Source organism: Saimiri boliviensis, chromosome X, assembly GCF_048565385.1.
Source record: "Saimiri boliviensis isolate mSaiBol1 chromosome X, mSaiBol1.pri, whole genome shotgun sequence".
In the NCBI taxonomy this organism is placed as follows: domain Eukaryota; kingdom Metazoa; phylum Chordata; class Mammalia; order Primates; family Cebidae; genus Saimiri; species Saimiri boliviensis.
Window position 1 is genome coordinate 614,936 of NC_133470.1, and position 18,244 is coordinate 633,179.

Sequence of the window (18,244 nt, forward strand, 5' to 3'; positions counted from 1 at the left end):
AAGGAAAATTTTAAAAAATAAAATAAAATTTATTTTGTAGAGATGGGAATTTGCTATGTTGCCCAAGCTGGTCTTGAACTCCTGGCCTCAAGCAACCCTCCCGCCTTGGCCTCCCAAAACTCTGGGATTGCAGGTATGAACCATTGCACCTGGCTATAATTTCTTCCATATATTACACGTATATAACATAATCTACATTTTTGTAAATCTTCATCTTAATTCTGATATTCATTATGCCACAAAAAGAAGAAAAGTCCCTTACATAAACCTAACACAAAATCCAGAGGGCTCTTGAAAGAGAAAGAAAAGGGGAATACGTTGTATTTTGTTACTATGAGGGAGATTTTATTTTTAATACAAGACTAGTCAGACCATGTCAAAGGAAGAGAGCCCACGTGGCAGAGAGGAAGTCATCAGGGAGCAATGTAACAGCTGCAAGCACACTACTTTCCTCTCTGTGCTCATGCGTTTGGAGACTATGTCTATGTTAAGGCATTCGATCATCTCTAATCTTAACCTATGGTATTGACTATAAACAGGCTCTCTGTAAGCTTCAGTTATTTGAACATTAATTTCTGCAGTGAAAGCAAATTTTAAAAATGGAAGCTCAAATTGCGGCTCCCATCTGGGCAGCACGTGTCTGGAAGGACCATTCTGAAACACGGGTTACACCATCCATGGGTTAGGCTGGCGTCTCAGCAGCTTTGAGGGTTGGTCATGCAGGGCCCACGGTGTGCAGGAGAAAGAAGACAGGAAGGAGCGTTACACGTTGGCATGCCTTACACCCAGCTGGCAGGTATATGAACCACACACAGTGGGAGCTGGGGGGAGGGTTTTCTCTACCAAATCCTTCTTTCAAAAAGGCAGCGTTTGGGGTAGATGGTCTAGAAGCCAGTGTTAATCAGTGTTTTACTCACTCCTCTACAGAATGTGCCTCTGGGGCTGTGAATTCATCAGTCAATGCAATCAACACTAGCAAATCTGTAAGATTTCCGTCAGGAAGTCTCATGGAGGAAGAACCATGCATCCCCAGCACTAGACAATGGATTTTATTTGCATACAAATGCATAGAGAAGAAATAGCCTGAAGACATCCACGTTGTAAAGGAAGCAGGGTGTGGGGCCAGCGTGTGGAAAGCCAAGTCACTTAGTGTGAGTGTTGGGAAGGGTGGGGTACAGAAATCATAAATCATGAATGCAGGCAGGGTCACATGTTTGAGGACTTTACCACAAAAGCAGGAAGCATGCACCTGAAAACCAGAAGCCACTAAAGAGTATTGATCAAACATTAATAGAACTACATGAACTTTCAAAAGGTGAGATAGTGTTTCCCCTGCTATATTTAAATATATATAAGCATATACATATCTTTGTGTGTACATATTATATTTATATTTGTATTATATTTAGAAATAGACAATTACATATAAATATTTATAATTCTATATTTATATACATTTATAATTAGACATGTCGATATATAATTTATAAATTTTATATAACAATTTTTTTTTTTTTTTTTTTTGAGACGGAGTTTCGCTCTTGTTATCCAGGCTGGAGTGCAATGGCATCATCTCGGTTCACCGCAACCTCCGCCTCCTGGGTTCAGGCAATTCTCCTGCCTCAGCCTCCTGAGTAGCTGGGATTACAGGCACGCGCCACCATGCCCAGCTAATTTTTTGTATTTTTAGTAGAGACGGGGTTTCACCATGTTGACCAGGATGGTCTCGATTTCTCGACCTCGTGATCCACCCGCCTCGGCCTCCCAAAGTGCTAGGATTACAGGCTTGAGCCACCGCGCCCGGCCCTTTTTTTTTTTCTTTCTTTTTTTTTTTTTTTTTTTTTTTTAAGACAGAGTTTTGCTCTTGTTACCCAGGCTGGAGTGCAACGGCACGATCTCGGCTCACCACAACCTCCGCCTCCGGGGCTCAGGCAATTCTCCTGCCTCAGCCTCCTGAGTAGCTGGGATTACAGGCACGTGCCACCACGCCCAGCTAATTTTTCGTATTTTTAGTAGAGACGGGGTTTCACTATGTTGACCGGGATGGTCTCGATCTCTTGACCTCGTGATCCACCCGCCTCAGCCTCCCAAAGTGCTGGGATTACAGGCTTGAGCCACCGCGCCCGGCTTATGTAACAATTTTTAACATTTTTATTTGCATCAATAAAATATCTATATTTATAAAGTTGGATAAACATCAAAATTGTATACACTTTATGCAACTTTATAAAAACATATATTATTTATACTATATAATTATATATACATAATTTTATATTTATAAAATTTATAAATTTATATGTCTATATTTTTTTGAGGGTCTCACTCACCTAGGCTGCCATGCAATGGTGCAGTCAGAGCTTACTGCAGCCTCAACCTCTATGGGTTCAATTGATTCTCTCACCTTAGACGCTCACCATAACGCCCAGCTAATTTTTATATTTTTTTGCAGAGATAGGGTTTCACCATGTTGCCCAGTCAGGTCTCAGACTGCTCAATCTATTTTAAAGTATTAATTCTCCACTAGATCTTAAGATACTGTCGGCAGGGTCTTGCTGCCTTTAAGCTTGTTTTGTGTTTTGACCTCTGTTGGATCAGCCATGATACTTGAGACATCTTTTGAAGGAGGTTAGAAGTTCAAGCTCCTAGTAGGCAATTGTGACCCTGCAAAGTCTCAAATGCACTTGAGGATGAATGCGTTTTACTCCTAGACACAATGCGGAAAACGATGGCGTGGCCTGAGGTTTTCTCCCTAGTCCTCTTGTTCTATAAACCTATCCAGACATGTTCAGTTCCAGAAGTTGGGAGGCAAACCAAATTTCAAAAGAGGTCCCTGTAACTCAAGCCGTGCTGATTGTAGCGAACACTGCTCACCGGCCTTGTGGGAGCTTTGACCATGCGTTTGCTCCATTGCCCTCCAGTTCTGCGAGTTTATGAGTCAGTGCAACCACAGCTGAGAGTGCAGGCTGCTGGCGTAGTATCAATGTCGCATGCTTTGAACGGTGAAGTGTACGCTCTTTCTTTCTGAACTGAGGACGCATGCCAGCGTGCTGCGATTCTTATTTCCATTTGCTTTAAGGAAATGATCGTCATATGTCAATATGTCACTCAAGTTGAGATATTTAGCACATCCTGTATCAAAACAGTTATAAAAATGAGAGAAATAATTGTATTCCAAACAACTCACCTGCTTGCATCTCTATAAACCTTTTTATTTACTTATTTATTTTGAAAATTTTCTGGAGACAGTCTCACTCCTGTCACCCAGGCTGGAGTGCAGTGGCGCGAGCATAGCTCGTTGCAGCCTTGACTTCCAATTCTCAAGCAATCCTCCTGCTTCAGCCTCTGAAGTAGCTGGGACCACTGGCACGTCCCGCCATGCCTAGCTAATTTTTTTATTTTTTATTTTTGTAGAGACAGGACCTCACTATGTTGCCCAGGCTGGTCTAGAACCCCTGGCCTCAAACGATCTTCGCACCTTGATTTCCCAAAATGTTGGGATTACAGGCATGAGCTGTGGTGCTGAGCCATATCTCTATAAACCTTATTCTACATCATTGTATTTTTGAAACCCATTCCTTACATATTTGCTTGTGTTCATTGCATTTACTAATCATTTCACAGGCCCCAAAGGAAATCCCTATAGGTTAGATGAGCAAAAGCCCAATTAACTTGGGCTTCTCCTAAATGTTCCCTTCTTGAAAGAAAGAATGCACTGTGCTTGAGAATGCACGAACATTCATCTTGAAAACCAGCATTACTGGTAATCGATGACTCCAGTACAAATAGCCTTTTGAAATATTTTTGTGGATTTCACTTCTTGTATTGATAATATCTAGCACTGCACACTTTTTTCTGCAAATGAGAATCCACGCTTCCAGATTTTCCAGGGTAGGGAATTCATTCAAGTTTCTTGTGCATTTCGGAGCCTCCTGCAGCATCGGATGGAAGATGTGTGCAGCCTTCACGCCCTGGTGTTGCAACTGATAGGGGAACAGATGGTGCTGCTGAAGCCATTCTTAGGAAAATAAAAGAGCTGGAAACAACAGAAAAGCCAAAGGCAGGGAAAGATTTGAAAGCGGCCTCTCAGATGTTGGGTCTTTTTGTTCCAATATGGCCTTTGCCCCTTCCTAAGATCAGTTTTTAATAAAGTCAGGTGAATGCCCTTGTCTGAACAAACCACAGCTAGGATTTGCAAGCCGCTGACCGTCACCCTGTGGTTGCAAAGGGACAGCTGGAGGAGACAGCTGTTTGTGGTTAAAGGCATCAACCACATTTATATGTTGTGTAATCATTTTCTTAGGGATCCAGCCCTGGAGTGCTTTTTTCCCAAGATCTTCAACTCGGTGTCCTGGCCCACAGAGGTCACTGCACTGGACACGCCAAGTAACATCTATGTTGCATCAATTTGGAGAAAAGAACACTCTTGCAAAAATTATTTTTCTTTTTCTCTTTAGCAAATTGCAGTTGTTGAAGTAATTTTCCCTTTTGTTTTCATCATCATTAGCAACTTTTTTTTGCCAGAGGGATCTCATCAAAACTTGTCATATTTTCTCTTGGGCATAAGGGCATAAGGGGATATTGTCCTATTCGTTTTGTGTGTTATTTACTGTTCAAGAAAATGACCTTTTCTCTGGGAACAAAAGAGTAGCACAGCGTGAGCTGGAAGGCTGGACAAGGACAGGATTATATGGGGCTTTGTGAGACTTGGAAAAGCGTTGGTACTTGATCGTTATTTCATTATCATTATTTTTCTCTTATTGCAAACGCAAAAAGAAGAGATTATAGGGAGTAATTTATGATTTCAAAGGCTTTGATGGGTCATAAGTGGAGAACAGTTTGGAGGAAGTTCATAATGAGAGGAACTGGGGCTTCTTCCAGTACAGCCAGGAAGCTGATGGTAAAGGCTTAAACTAAAATGGTCACAGTGGAAATAAACAAAGTGAATCGTGTGATGTATATATTTGACGGTAGAAAAGCTAGAACAAGATATTTCATCAGTCTGCTGTTTCTTTGCACCATGGAATGTTTAAAATTCTGTTATTTCTCTCTTTTAGGGTTCAACGTTTTATAAAAAAAAAACTGTAAGAGGTTTAATAAGAAATATCAGAAAAGGCTGGGCACGGTGGCTCATGCCTGTAATCCCAGCACTTTGGGAGGCCAAGTCAGGTGCATCACTTGAGGTCAGGAGTTTAAGACCAGCCTGGCCAACATGGTGAAACCCCATCTCTACTAAAAATACAAAAATTAGCTGGGCACAGTGGCACGTGCCTGTTATCCTAGCTACTCGGGAGGCTGAGGCAGGAGAATCATTTGAATCCAGGAGGTGGAGGTTGCTGTGAGCTGAGATCACGACACTGCACTTCAGAGTGAGACTCTGTCTCAAAAAAAAAAAAAAAAAAAAAAAAAAAAAGGAATATTGGAAAAGCAGATAGCACTAAGAAAAGTTGGTGCTATTTCTAGAGCAAATGAAATTTGTCTCATGCTGGAAATAGAATGCCTTTTCTAAGTTAAGAGACAAATGTTTAGGGAATTCTACTGTATTTTGGGCACAGAATGAAAATAAAAATACAATTTCCACATATAATATAAATCAACATTCATATAAAAATATGAACAAACTTCCAGGTAGGATGGTAGCAGGAGACTGGGCATATAAACCCACAGATCTCCAAGGAAAACCCATATCGTTAGGCAGAATGCCACAATATCACCCAAACTTCACAGAATTTATCCCATTCAGAATTTGGCAGAAGAAAAATGAAGGGTTGTGGAGAAGGAATCTGCAAACCACCTTCTCCCAATTCTAAAGAGCAGTAAACCAGTGCTATGGTCTAAAAGTCTGTGTTACCCCAAAGTCGGATGTTGAAATCCTAATTCCCAAGGAGATGGTGTTATGAGGTAGGGCTTTCGGGAGGTGATGAGGTTGTGAGGCTGGAGCCTCATGAATGGGATGGGTGCTCTTATAAAAGGGACCCCAGAGAGCTCCCTTGTCCCTTTTACCATGGAAGGACACAGCAAGAAGGCACCATCTATGAAGCAGAGAACCTTGATCAGATACCAAATCTTCTGGTACCTTAACCTTGAATTTCCAGCCTTCAGAAATGTGAGCAATACATTTCTATTCCTTATACATTTTTCAGTCTAAGGAAATTTATAATTGCAGCCCAAATGAACCAAGAAAGCCGAGGGGAAAAAAAGAGTAGAAAAGAGAAAGAAAATGGATTCTCATTAATGCCCAGAGAGTTTCAATGAAGAATTGACCATGGGGTGAACATTCATACAACCAGAGGACTAGAGAAATAACAATGAGCCGGCTGTGGTGGCTCACGCCTTGCACTTTGGGAGGCCAACATGGTGAGACCCCATCTGGCCAACATGGAGAAACCCATCTCTACTAAAAATACAAAAATTACTCGGGTGTGGTGGCAAGTGCCTAAAATCCCAGCTACTCCGGAGGCTGAGGCAGGAGAATTGCTGGAACCCGGGAGGCAGAGGCTGCAGTGAGCCGAGACTGCACTACTGTACTCCAGCCTGGATGACAGCGTGAGACTCCGCCTCAAAAAAAAGAAAGAAAAGAAAAAGAACAACGTGGCCGGGCGCGGTGGCTCACGCCTGTCATCCCAGCACTTTGGGAGGCCGAGGCGGGTGGATCACGAGGTCAAGAGATCGAGACCATCCTGGTCAACATGGTGAAACCCCGTCTCTACTAAAAAATACAAAACATTAGCTGGGCATGGTGGCGCGTGCCTGTAATCCCAGCTACTCGGGAGGCTGAGGCAGGAGAATTGCCTGAGCCCAGGAGGCGGAGGTTGCGGTGAGCCGAGATCGCGTCATTGCACTCCAGCCTGGGTAACAAGAGCAAAACTCCGCCTCAAAAAAAAAAAAAAAGAAAGAAAGAAAGAAAGAAAGAAAAAGAACAACGGTAGTCCACTCTACTAATCCTACTTTTTAACAAATCCTGTCAACAGAGAAAAACCGTTCATCCAAAAGAGGGATGAGGACTCCTGGAGAAGAGATGATTGCTATTTCTGAAACAGGATTATTGCAAAAGCATGCAAAATAGAGTAAAATTATGGCGAATTGCATAGACATGAAAACCTACACTGATATGGATTCAGTTTCTTAGGAACTGGAAAATGTCAGATTACATCCTGCAGAATATCAAGACTGAGAAATGGAAGAAAACTCAGGAAGTTCAAAACTCAAGAGAATAGTTTAATGTAATAAAAATGATAATATGTTTGTCATTATATCTTAATGTGGAGAAGAGATTCGGCAAGACTACATAAAGGAAATCATCCAAAAAAGACAAGCATATTCAACCAAAAAAAAAAAAAAAAAAACTAGAAGAAAACCTTTTTTGGATCAATGGAAGACCCAAGTCAACAGATGAAAGCAGCCCAATGAATTTGAAAATATGCAAAGAATGCATTAATTTTGAACCTTTATGCACACGATAAAAGTAATCATGATAGAAAGGCAATATTTTCAATTCTAAAATCCTCTGCTAATATGCAAGGTCACGTTGATCAACTCTGGATGATGAATGGACAGCTGAGGATTTGCCCACTCAAGGGTCTAGCCAGTGAGTTCACCGCTCAGGCAGCGTGGGCTAGGGAGATGTGGATGTGAACGCTGGTGCCTAGAACTGCATGCCGAGTCACACGGCATCAACTCAACTGAGAGTTCCCACTCCATAATGTCAGCCAGAGATGGTAAGATTTTTTTTTTTAATAAGGGAAATCACCCAATACAATAGTTTTATAATTCACAAATTCTTATTACATTTTGAAGAATTCAGCATCTCTTTTTTTTTTTTTTTTTCTTTTTTTTTTGAGAGGGAATTTCGCTCTTGTTACCCAGGCTGGAGTGCAATGGCGCGATTTCGGCTCACCGCAACCTCCGCCTCCTGGGTTCAGGCAATTCTCCTGCCTCAGCCTCCTGAGTAGCTGGGATTACAGGCACACGCCACCATGCCCAGCTAATTTTTTTGTATTTTTAGTAGAGATGGAGTTTCACCATGTTGACTAGGATGGTCTCGATCTCTTGACCTCGTGATCCACCTGCCTTGGCCTCCCAAAGTGCTGGGATTACAGGCTTGAGCCACCGCGCCCGGCAGAATTCAGCATCTCAAAGACCACATATGTAGGCTGGCAAGCCCTGTTTGGCCCACATCTACTAGGTAATGAATGACCTCAGCTCTGCACATCTGCTTTCTCCAAGCCACACACGTGTGAAAAATGCTCAGCTTCCTTCCCCAGTGATACCCACTCCCCTGCACCTTACCTCTTTTCTCCTGTTTTTGAGGGTTGTGCCATGTCTTTATGTATGTGCCATGATTTCACTCTGCTGTTGGCTTTCTCCATTCTCTGTCTGCCACCTAAAATTGTAAGATTAGGACCAGCAGAGACAGAAGAGGGAAGGTGACATGGTTAGGCTATGTGTCCCCACCCAAATCTCATCTTGAATTGTAATCCCCATAATTCCCACATGTCAAGGGAGAGACTAGGTGGAGGTAATTGGATCATGTCGGTGGTTTCCCCCATGCTGTTCTCATGATAGTGAGTGAGTTCTCGCGAGATCTGATGGTTTTATAAGGGGCTCTTCCTCCTTTGCTCAGCACTTCTCCTTCCTGCCGCCTTGTGAAGAAGGCGCCTTACTTCCCCTTTGTCTTCCTCCATGATTGTTAGTTTCCTGAGTCCTCCTCAGCCATGTAGAACTGTGAGTCAATTAAACCTCTTTCCTTTTATAAATTATAAATTACCCAGTCTTGGGTAGTTCTTTATGGCAGTATGAAAACAGATTAATACAAAAGGGAAAAAAGATAAACCTAAGATGTCTATCCCAGTGTCTATGTCAGGAAAATGCATCAGAAGGGAGCAGAATCCCTTTGCCTGACAGAGCAAAGGAGTTTGGGAGTGGTTCCTGGCAGCCGTCCTTGAAAGGGGAGGAGGCGAATGGGAAAGAACGTCAAATAGACCAGGATGGCAACAGCACCCCAGGTCTTAAAGAAAAAGCACCATGGAGCAATTCCTGTTGATAGGGATGGCGAAGGGAGTTTTACAGTCAGCAGGGTCTGGTGTTCAATGTTGTGATGTCTATGGTGCTCTCACTGTCACTAACAAGAATGTAATCTCTATAGGTTTAACAAGAAGGGACAAAGCGAACCAAGGGAAATGATGAAGGCAGGGCTCTGAACACAGATGATGCAAAGCAGGAAGGAAAGACGTAGTGGTTGCACCAAGAGCCAGAATTTGGAGAGAAGGCGTCTTGGGGAATCTAAGTCCCACTGCTGCCAATATCCACTTCCAGATAGCCTCGGAAATATTGGGAAGGTCACAAAAAAGTCCCTGTTGCAGTGGAATGACTTCAGCTCTTTCATTTGCGTAGAAAAGGGAAACGTGGCCTCAAGTGATTGAAGAGCTGTAAGCCCCCAGGCAACACTTCCCAATGCCAACCTGATGAAATCCCCTCTTGGGATTCTGCAGATGGTTAAAAATAAAATGCCAAGTTTTTGTAAGACACCCAAGACTCTACTCTTCAGTCTTCTCTCTTTATGTATCTTGAGTTCCCTTCTTGGTCATCCTCAGAAGGAGAGATTCCCTCCCCATCACCCAGAGAGGACAGGGAGCAATGTCTGGAGGGAGTTTTGGCTGTCACACTGGGGGTGCCCGTGGCATCTGCTGGTGGGTCAAGCCCAGGGATGCTGCCCAACATCACACAGTGCGCAGGCTAGTCCCCAAGGACAAAGAATGATCCAGCTGTCCGTGGTGCTGGTGCCGAGCCAGGTAAACCTTGAAGTAGACCCAGCCTGTTGTTTCTCACCTTCAACCAGTGATGGACTCTTCTCTTCCTCCCCATCCCTTTGTGTTCACCTGGCTAAATCCTAATTATTCATACTTTTTTTGGTGGTCGTTCTAATTTGCATGTCAGTACCAAGAGTTGAGCTAGCTGCCCTTCTTATTCACAATCACACCCCCACTTCCGGTGAGATCCTTCCCTTGTTCATTTGCTGCTTCCCTGTTCACCCCCAGATCTCCACTCCTGGCGACTCACAGTCGCCCCATGAAATGTGTTTGACACATGGCCCTTAACTGTGCCTGTGGTTTATAAACTGTATGGTGTTGCCTTGGGAGTGTATGTTTTTCATTTATAGAAATGGTATTGTGCTATAAATAGCATGCTGGTTCTTAATGTCACTCACTCAACAAAAACGTTTGCAAGACTCGATGTTGCTGAATCCGCAACAATTTTGCGTTTATCAGTGCATGGTAAGCATCTGCCACATTTTATGAGCTTTGTTCAGTGACGCCTGCCTGAGTTGACCTTCGTACTCTTAACGCCGCATGGAATATCTGGAAAGTGTCCCTTCACCCACCTCTGTTATAATTTCTCTAGGATGTGCTCCCCAGGAGCAAATGGGAAGAATGAGATGGAACACAGGGAAGGGGGAGGGTCCAAAATAAGAATGCAAAGGCTGCTGGGCACAGTGGCTCATACCCGTAATCCCAGCACTTTGGGAGGCCGAGGTGGGTGGACCACTTGAGGCCAGGAGTTCAAGGCCAACCTAGGCAACACGGTGAAATCCCATCTCTACTAAAAATACAAAGGTAAGCCGGGCACAGTGGCATGTGTCTGCAGTCCCAGCTACTCTGGAGGCTGAGGCAGAACTGCTTGAGCCAAGAAGGAGGCTGCAGTGAGCCAAGATCTCACCACTGCACTCCAGCCTGGCAACAGAGCAAGACCCTGTCTCAACAAAATACAAGTAAAAATAAAAAAGCAAAGGCTGAGTCCTATGCGGAGGGACCTCCTGGAAGCTTATTGATGATTGATTGCTGCCATCAACTGATTTTTCTTCCAAGTTTGGCTCCTGTCTTCCTTGCACCTCAGCCCTATCCCATCTGCTGTTAGGTGATGCTTGTTAGCTGTAGCACCTGCCCTTCCAACCCAGGAAGAGGGAGTCGAGCGACTTTAGCTTCTCCATTGTTTTTTCCCACAAATTCCCCTCGAATTTTGTGCATAAAAATCGTGTGTTCCCATGAAAGTCCAGAGATCCCAGTTTCATTTCTCTTCATTCCCAGATGGCTCTGTAAGTGTTGAGTTTCTTGAACTCAAATTTTGCTAGACCACAGCGGATGTACTCTCACACAGACAACAGCCTTTCATACTATTTTGTATCATAGAACTATGTGAAAAGAGAGAGAGCGGGAGGGAGGGAAGGAGGGAAGGAAGGAGGGAGGGAGGGAAGGAATGGAAGGAGGGAGGGAGGGAAGGAGAGGGAGGGAAGGAAGGAAGGAGAGGGAGGGAAGGAAGGAGGGAGGGAGGGAAGGAAAGAAGGAAGGAAGGGAGAGAAAGAAAAAACAGGAAGAAAGAAAAAGAACAAAAAAGAGAGAAAGGAACAAATGATAAAAGGAAAGAATGGTAAGAGGAGGAAGAGAGTGAGAGAGGAAGGAAGGAAGAAAAATGGAGGAAGTAAGAACATGTAAAAAAAGAAATAATACAGGCATTATATCTACCTGCGACCTGGAAGCCCCCGCTTTGAGTTGTTCCGCTTTTCCCAGCCAAACCAATGGACACCTTCCACGCACTGATGGACTGAACTCCGAAAACAGGAGTGAAATATGACTGCCTAGTGTTTCGGATTCATTCGATTCACTATGGCATGCTTTCTCTCTCTTACACTGAATATTTTCTAACAAGGTAGAGACACCATTATCCTCTTCCCCCAGCAATAGCGGCTTTTGGCAATATCTATTTTAGGCACAGTGTAAGCCATAATGGCATCATCTAAGATCAGAAAGAGAACAGAAAGAAAAAGACACACCGCAGAAGACAGAGCGCACTAAGTGAGGGCAGGATCCGCCCTGCCACGCCTGCAACCCACGGCCTCTCTGCCTCCTCCCCTCCATCTCTCTAGTGCATGAACCACATCTCCAACACACGACCCCACGCCACAGGTCCCAAGCCCTAGGCCACACACCGGTACAGTCCATGCCCTGTTAGGAACGGGCTGCAGAACAGTCGAGGGGCGGGGTGAGCAAGCAAAGACGCCTCTGTATTGACAGCCGCTCCCATCACTGGCATCACAGCCTGAGCTGCGCCTCCTGTCAGATCAGCAGTGGCATTAGATTCTCATAGAACTCGAACCCTATTGTGAACTGCACATGTGAGGGGTCTAAGTTATGGGCTCCTTATAATACTCTAGTGCCTGGTGATCTGTCACTGGCTCTCATCACCCATAGATGGGACCGTCTAGTTGCAGGAAAGCAAGCTGAGGGCTCCCACGGATTCCACATGATGGTGAGTTGCAGAATTATTTCATTACATATTACAGTGCAGTAACGATAGAAATAAAGTACACAAGACATGTCATGCACTTGAATCATCCTCAAATTATCCCCCTCAACCTCGTCCATGAGAAAATTGTCTTCCACGAGACCAGTTTCTGGTGCCAAAAAAGGTCGGCGAGCGCCGCCCGCCACTGTCTGGTCCTCCAATGCTCCTCTCATCTGCTGCCTCCTTCCGTCAGAGGCGTTCGAACCAGAGCGACTCCATCTTGAGCCAGGGCTAGGAAAACGAGGCTGAGACTCGCTGCATTCCCAGAAAGTTAAGCATTCCTAGCCTCCAGATGTTTACGGTTCAGGGAACAAATTCGTGATGTTTACTGAAATAGACCCCAATTTGGGACTGTCCAGATATCCCGATATCTGGAGAACAAAGGCATTCCTAATTTTGCTTTAGAGATAATAATATCGATTCTTGCAAAACATAGTAATTAAGAAAATTAATCCTTTATCACAAACCCGTGTAGCAGAGCACCTCCCCAAGAGCTATTTTTATCTTATATACACACAAGCATTTTCCTAAGGTGGATCGACTCCTCCTCTTACTTTCGGGAACGCCCTACTCTGGTCTATGGAGTAGCTGTACTTTCTCCACTTTACTCTCTTAATAACCTTGCCTTTGCTTTGCACTGTGGACTCGCCCTGAATTCTTTCTTGCGCGAGATCCAAGAACCCTCTCCTGGGGTCTGGACTGGGACCCCGTTCCTGTAACTCCTCCTCCTTGGCCCACGTTGATGGCTGCCACGCTAACTCACTTCCAGATCTGTGGTTCTTTGTCCTGCCTGCAAGGATAGCACCATCACGGAAATACTCGCACACATGGCGACCTCTGGTGCAGAAATAATGTAAGTTGAAAATAAGCAAACGGAAGATGTATCTTGTTGCTAATGAAAAATGTCAAACTCTGTAAAATGGTTGAAGAGATTTGTTCTGAGCCAAACGAGTGAGCACGGCCGGTGACACAGCCCCAGGGGATCCTGAGCACGTGTGCCCACGCTGGTTTCGGCACAGCTTGGTTTGATGCATGGTCGGGAGACATGAGTCAGCAATCAATACATGTAACACACACGCTGTTCAGAAAGTCAGAACAACTGGAAGTGTAGGCGGCTTCCACGTCATCCGTAGATTTAAAGATTTTCTGCCGGGCGCGGTGGCTCAAGCCTGTCATCCCAGCACTTTGGGAGGCCGAGACGGGTGGATCACGAGGTCGAGAGATCAAGACCACCCTGGTCCACATGGTGAAACCCCGTCTCTACTAAAAACACAAAAAAAGTAGCTGGGCATGGTGGCGCGTGCCTGTAATCCCAGCTACTCGGGAGGCTGAGGCAGGAGAATTGCCTGAGCCCAGGAGGCGGAGGTTGCGGTGAGCCGAGATCGCGCCATTGCACTCCAGCCTGGGTAACGAGCGAAACTCCGCCTCAAAAAAAAAAAAAAAAAAAAAAAAAAAAGATTTTCTGATTGGCAGTTGGTTTAAAGAGTTAGTATCTAAAGACCTGCAATCAGAAAAGAGTGTGGACTATTGTCGACAAAAAGAGTCAAACTCTGTATTTTATACATTTTGGGGAGGCTTGAGGCATCAATCAAATACATTTGATCAATACATTGGTTTGGTCCAGAAAGGCAAGACAATTCGAAGCAGGGAGTGGGGGGAGGGGCGCTTCCAGGCTGTAGGTAAATTTAAACATCTTCTGGTTGACAATTGGTTGAGTTTGTATAAGACCTGGGATCACTAGAAGGGAAATGTTCAGGTTAAGGTAATAGATTGTGGACACCAGAGTTCTTTTGCAGTCTCATACTGGCTGCCTGTAGAGACAATAGATGACAAATGTTTCCTATTCAGGCCCTTTAAAAGGTGCCAGACTCTCAGTTAATCTCTTCAGGATTAGGAGAGCCTGGAAGAAAAAGACCTAGCTGTGTGAATAGAGATTCTCTACAGATGCAGATTTCCCCCCACAAAGGATGGTTTTGCAGGGCCGTTTCAAAATATGGCAAAGAAACATGTTTTGGGGTAAAATATTTTGATTTTCTCCTTTGTCACGTAATGTTATGCCAGAGTCATATAGGAAAGTAAGTCACTATATATAGGGTTAGATAAAACTCACCTGATGAGCATATATGGTTTGTAGGCATGACTTCCCAGCCCCTTTAGATAGGAATTTGGGCAACATTAAAAAAAAAAAAATCAGAGCTTCGTCTTCATCCCAGGTTCCCCAGATCAGAGGAAGCCTCCAGGCAGCTTTAGGAAGAATGGATTGTAATTTTTTTTCCTCGAGATAGGAGTTTCGCTCTTGTAGCCCACGCTGGAGTGCAATAGTGTGATCTGGACTCATCGCAACCTCTGCCTCCCAGGTTCAAGTGATTCGCCTGCCTCAGCCTCCCAAGTAGTTGGTATTACAGGCATGCGCCACCCTGCTTGGCTAACTTTTTTGTAATTTTAGTAGAGACAGGGTTTCATCATGTTGGTCAGGCTGGTCTCAAACTCCTGACCTCAAGTGATCTGCCCACCTCAGCCTCCCAAAGTGCTGGGGTTACAGGCCTGAGTCCCCTTGCCCAGCCTAGATTGTAAATGTGACTTGTCAGAGTTGAGTCTCTCCTGGATCAGGAAACAGGCCTAGAAAGGGGATTCTCTTTCGAATGTCGATTTTTCCCACACGAGACAGCCTTGTGGGACTATTTCAAAATTTGTCAAAGAAACATGATTTGGACTGAAAAGCTTTCATTTCTGTGGGGCCCGCTATCTGTCACGGGGTGCTGTGCTAGAGCCAGGCTGGAAGTTAGCATCTGATTGTCAGTCCTAAGGTCTCTGTTTTCATGTGGATGCTGTCAGCGGGTCCTGAACACTGAAGGAAGGAGGGTATCACCAGGCATGTCTGACGCCCGCTTCCCATCACAGCCTAACGACACGTTCAGATGAACTCCAGAACGCCCTTGGCAGAGAGAAGGATCCATCGAGTTGGTTGGGGAGCTTAGAGTTTTGTTTTTGGTTTAGAGTTACACTGTTATCACAGGTTCAAACTTCCTCTCGGTTAATTAAAACCGTTTTTGTGTGACAGAGCCATGAACTCCAGATGTCTCCATGATGAGAGAACTGTGCAGGAGGAGAGGAGGGGGCAGGGGAGGAGAGATGGGAGAGGGAGGGCAGGAAGGGAGAGGGGAGGAGAGGAAAGCAGAGGAGCGGGGAAGTGAGTGGGGGAGGACAAGGGGAGGAGAGGAAAAGGGAGGAGGGGAAGAGGGAGGAGGGAAGGAGGGAGGAGGGCGGAGGGAGGAGGGGAGGAGGGAGGAGGGGAGGAGGGAGGACGACAGGAGAGAAGGGAGGAGGGAGGAGGGGTGGAGGGAAGAGGGGAGGAGGGAGGAGGGGAGGAGGGAGGAGGGAGGAGGGGAGGGGGAGGAGGGGAGGAGGCAGGAGGGGAAGGGGAGGAGGGGAGAAGGGAGGAGGGGAGAAGGGAGGAGGGGAGGAGGCAGGAGGGGAAGGGGAGGAGGGGAGGAGGGAGGACGACAGGAGAGAAGGGAGGAAGGGAGGAGGGAGGAGAGGAGGAGGGAAGAGGGGAAGAGGGAGGAGGGGAGGAGGGAGGAGGGAGGAGGGGTGGAGGGAAGAGGGGAGGAGGGAGGAGGGAGGAGGGTGGAGGGGAAGAGGGAGGAGGGGAGGAGAGAAGGGAGCAATGGAGGAAAGAAGGGGGAGGACAAGGGGCTGGGAGAAGGGGAGGAGAGGGGAGGGGAGGGGAGAAGGGAGGGAGGGAGGGAGGGGAGAAGGGAAGAGTAGAAAGGAAGAGAGAGGAGAAGAGGGAAGAGGCAGAGGCAGTGAACCCCAGTTCCCTCTACTCTGACACGGGATTTCAGTGTGTAAATTCCTACCAAAAACAAAGCCGGGTGATGACCGGCTGGAAAGCGTTGATGCGAGTCCGGAGCGCACCCCCGAGTCCAAGGCGCTGATGTCCCGAGTCCACACAGGGACATTCTCAGTGATCGCACCAGCTTCCATCCGTAAATCCAAGTGCAGCTGTGGCCTTCTGTGCATTTTACGATTCTGGAAGTTCTTTTTTCTTTTTCTTTTTTCTCAGAATCTGAATTCAGGGGCAGATTGTGATGGTTCTCAATTCCATCACCAGCATTGTCATGTGACCCTGGAAGTATGTCACAGACATGTCTCCTTTCCTCATTTTTATTCTCCAAAATGGGAAGAGATACTGTTGCTTTCTTTCTTTTCTTGAATCTCAATAAAGGCTCCTTCATCCTGAAGAACCTTGTGATGTGCACGTTTTTATCGATTGCAGTTGTTTCATCTACACAACACGCGCCGCACGCGTTTTCCGTGTAACCTAAGAGTCAGCCGGCTATGTTTGCAGACACTACGCTAAGAGATCGTTTCAAGGGGGAAAAAGCCAAACAATTGAAAATGGACATATTTTTCTTCTGTTGGCCACACTTAAATGCAGACTTGTGCTTTCTAGACAACTGCTTTCCCATAACAAAATGTCATGAAAATTAAAAGCCATTGACTTTTTTCATCCAAAATGCTTTCCTTTGCCCACAGAAATAAACTCCACCTGTATAAATATTAGTTGGGCAGGAAATAACTGTTTACGTATTATTCTAAAGCCTGAAAGATGCTGAGAAGGGAATCTTCTGTTTATTTTTTAAGGCAAAATAATATTTAAATCCACTGCCACACCAGGATGAGATGTGAGAAGCTAAATTAATAGGAAGATCAAAACTTTACTGAAAGGACACATTCCTATCTTCCAGCACTCACCCTACATCATGTTGAAATCACTGAGGATGTTTCCTGCATAGTCCTGACATTTGCGGGGAATGGGCTCCGTGAATGCCCAGTTCTAAAACAAATACAGGCTGAATACGTTTCCTCTCCAATATGGGGAGCTTTGCCAAGTCGGGATAAAGCCCTAGCCCGGGAAGAATGTAAGATTGTTAGCCAACCACCACGGAGGCGTCCTGGAAACAGCTACTCTTCTAGTTACTCTTTAGGCTATTTTAAAACACCATTTCCCTCTCTGCCAGTCCTTCCACTCAATAAATGGAAGGCATGTGCTCTTCTTTGCTAACGTTTGTCATTTGTTGTCTTTAAGTCAATCGTATTTAGTCTTCTTTTTTAGTAAAAGCATATGGGGAACACTAGCTGATGATTCATCTGTCACAAACAACTCGCAACACCGCCCTTTAGGTAGGCTCGTCAGTGTGGCCGCCACCAGAAGTATGACCTGAAGGTTCCATGGGATATACTTATACTAAAACAAGATTCACTGTTTACCCCAAATCCAAATTGAACTGAGCGTCCTGTATTTTATCTGGCAACTCAACTTTTATGAGCTAAACGAGTATGTTTTGTTTTGTTTTTAAAGTGCCATAGGGTATGACGATGATATCACTGTAGTCTGGGAGAGATGTTTCATTATTGGCCTTCTAAAGAAACTATTGGAAGCCAGTCATTATGTATGACAATGATACCAGTTTGGTCTGGGAGAAATATTTCCCCATTGGCTCTCTGAAGAAACTGGAAACCAGACATTATGTTGCATTACAGTCTGCTTAGGGCTCTATCTTCGTTCTCCAACAATGACAGTTTGCTCTGCAGGTATCCGTAACTTTAAAAGTTCAGAACCGGCCGGGCGCGGTGGCTCAAGCCTGTAATCCCAGCACTTCGGGAGGCCGAGGCGGGTGGATCACGAGGTCAGGAGATCAAGACCATCCTGGTCAACATGGTGAAACCCCGTCTCTACTAAAAATACAAAAAATTAGCTGGGCATGGTGGCGCGTGCCTGTAATCCCAGCTACTCAGGAGGCTGAGGCAGGAGAATTGCCTGAACCCAGAAGGCGGAGGTTGCGGTGAGCCGAGATTGCGCCATTGCACTCCAGCCTGGGTAACAAGAGCGAAACTCTGT